Below are 3,171 nucleotides of genomic sequence, written 5' to 3'. Positions count from 1 at the left end.
TCCATTCCTTGCCTCTTCCAGCTTCTGGTGGCTGCTGGCACTCCTTGGCTTATGGCCACATCATTCCAATCTCTGCCTTTGTTAACACATTGTCTTCTCTCTTTTACTCTTCTGTGTCTCCCTCTCTCTTATAAGGACACTTGTGATGGCAGTTAAGTCCCGCCCAGATATTCCAGGAAAATCTCATCTCAAAATCTTTGGCTTAATCACATCTGCAAAATCTCTTTTTACAAATAAATAAGGCCACATTCACAAATTCTAGGGATTAGGCTTTGCACATATGTTTGGGAGCCATTAGCCTTGCACATCTCTCTGACCCAACCTATGTAGAGGATACTGTCCCCTTAGTGCTGAACCACCTGTTCCTTGCAGTCATCTGTGGTGTCCTGGTCATGCCCTCACAGCTCCTTGCCTGCCTGGTCATCTCCATTCTAAGGCCCGCCATATCCTGGGTGGTTTCAGTCTTCATGCAAACAGCGCACCCAGTACCTGGTCTCATGTCCTGAAGGGCTCTACACTCCAGAGCTCCTCATATTCATTGTTAGTGTCCCCCTCGAGATCGGAAGCTCCAGGATCTCAGTCTCTGGCCACCACTGATCCCTCCTCCTGTTTTCTCATGTCCTTGCTTCTCTATTCCTGCTTTATAAAAACCATTAATAACATTTAATCTGGTATCTCCAAAACATCACTTCAACTCGTAATCAGTTTACAAAAGTATTAATGAGAGATTTTGCATTCTTTCTTCATGCGAAATCCTCAAGATCGAGAGTGTATTTTATGTATACGGCTTGTCTCAATTCAACGTTAAATTTTCTTTGGAAGTACTTGATCTGATTTTAAATGTGGCTGGATAATGCACCTGAGGAACTAAGTTTTTAATTTTAATTAATTTTAATTTAAAACCTTATAATTCATTCAGTTATTGGAAAACTTTTAAGTATTGGACAACTCACGTATGTGAACCTATTTCTGCTTTCTATCTCAACTTGACCCCTGGTATAGTTAGTCTCCCTCTTGATTTCATTGCCTTTCTTGTCCAAAAACAGTCCAGCACTCCAATAATCCTTTTTGCCTATTGGTACACATCTCTTTCCTTTTATTCTTTTGTAGCTTCTCCCTGTAAAACTCTGGATCAGTCTAATGATTCAGGCTCTTTGCTACCACATTCAGGCCACTGAGGACAGCTAGAGGACATCAAGCCCTCTATGGACATAGGCCACGGTGACATCGTAGTGTCCCTGCGTCAGCTGGGACTTTGCAGTTGTTCCCTGGTTCCTAGTCGGCACCCTTATCCTTTCCCTAGGCAATGAGTCTAGATAACCTGTTTCCCACCTAAAGCCTTATACCCCTGGGGCACGCAATGCTTTCTGGACATCGAATTGTCTGGGGGAGGTCTTATACATCAGAATGCTAGGTCCTACCCGTACCCTAGCATACAGTGTCTCTAGACATTCCTAGAGGCTTTTAATCATTTCTAATGTACTTTATATAAAGAAGTCAATGCATTTACACTTTTCCAGTAATCCTCTTGTTCTAGAGGGGAAAATAGCAAGTTCGTTCCCTTAAAATACAAAACAACAGAGCTGGACTGCATGATATTTGAATCACAGCAGAACACGTGCAAGGATTCGAATACCTTGAATCTCAACCTCGATGTCTGGCCCGTCCTTATGGGAGGAGAAAAATAAACATGGTCAGGAAATGGCCATTCTGTTTGCAAGTAGCTTTTAATTCCATCTGTTGATTCTTCCAGGTGTTGTTTGTAAATCTTCCGAAGAAAGGCAATGTTATTTTTTGGTAGCCTTGTTTTACTGATGTCGGGAGAGGTGGGAATGCTGGAGTCCACTTTCTGATTCCATGTGAGCAGTGGGGTGCCACGGCACCATCTTCTATCCCTTTGACCCTCCCCTGCTGCTGCAACTGGTACGTTGAAACAACACATGGCAATTTCCTTGTACAGTCTGGCCTCATCCATTGCTTTCCTCATTCCTTAACTTAGAGCTGAGGACATTCCAACAAATGAGACAAAAATAATCCAAAGCATCCCAGAGGCAAGAAGACTGGGCCTCCAAGACCAAGTCACACTCTACTCTCCTGGCACCGAATTTACTATGGGTCTCTGCACGGCAATGTTGGCCCTGTCCTCCATTCAGCCAATAACAGGACCTCAGCATTCTACGTCTTTATGGACAGGTCCTTGTAGAGTTTCACTCAAGGATATAGGTTCAGGTGTGCATGTTGGGGTTAATTTCCACATATGTGGCTTTCAGTATTCTAAGATTTTATTCAGAACTTACCATGTGCAGGGTACTGAGTTGGGTGCAGAGATGATTAAAAGCCCGTCATCTTCCTTTAAGGAGCCGTGTGGTCATGTGGAGAGTGTGGGCAGGGCTGTGCTGGAACTGGTTTGAACCAACTCACAAGAGCTGGTCCTTAAATATTTAGTGTTTGAGAGCCAGTTGTTAAATACAACCATTATTGAACATTAAATTATGTAAGCTTGTACTAAATAAATTGTATTAAAAACAAAGGTAATTTCTTATCATTTTACTATATTTTATTATCGTCTATGCTCTTGAAGTTATTTACAGCTATTGTATCTGTATGGTGGAAATAATGTATAATTGTTTACTTCTGTGCACCTCTACACAACACTGTGTTTGGTGACATCAGATAGGTAGGTTGAAATTGACCATGGTGGGAGTATTTACACCATGGAAATGGGCAAACACCATAAAATGAGGTCTTTGTTTCAGTCACTTGGTTTTACTTTTTTTTTTTTTTTACACTTACAGCACCTGGTATTCCAAGGTGGTCTCCCATCCAAGTACTAACCAGGCCCGACCCTGCTTAACTTCTGAGGTCAGATGAGATTGGGCACGTTCAGGGTGGCATGGCTGTAGACTCAGTCACTTGTTAAATATGTACAAGTGCATCACTGGATCGCGCAGGGAGTTAGAGAAACGCCTCGGTAACGAGTAACTGCCACGACAGAAATTCAGAGCAAGTTCTCCATTGGGATTAGGGAAAATACTTCAGAGAGATGATGACACTTGAGAAAGACCTTGCAGGATGGATCAAATTTTATAAGGAAGAGATTGATAGGTATGGTATCCTTGGCAGAGAGAAAGCATTGGACTTAATTGGGGGACAGCTAATATCTGGCTGACA

General features: G+C 42.5%; 1 pseudogene; it reads right to left on the bottom strand.

Annotated features, from left to right (window-relative positions):
* Positions 1–2,786: 2,786 nt before the first annotated feature.
* Positions 2,787–2,905, bottom strand: LOC111734073 (annotated as a pseudogene).
* Between the last annotated feature and the right edge of the window lie 266 nt (positions 2,906–3,171).

This window comes from Pteropus vampyrus, unplaced genomic scaffold (assembly GCF_000151845.1).
Source record: "Pteropus vampyrus isolate Shadow unplaced genomic scaffold, Pvam_2.0 Scaffold750, whole genome shotgun sequence".
Classification (NCBI taxonomy): Eukaryota; Metazoa; Chordata; class Mammalia; order Chiroptera; family Pteropodidae; genus Pteropus; species Pteropus vampyrus.
This window is presented reverse-complemented; position numbering and strand designations above follow the sequence as displayed.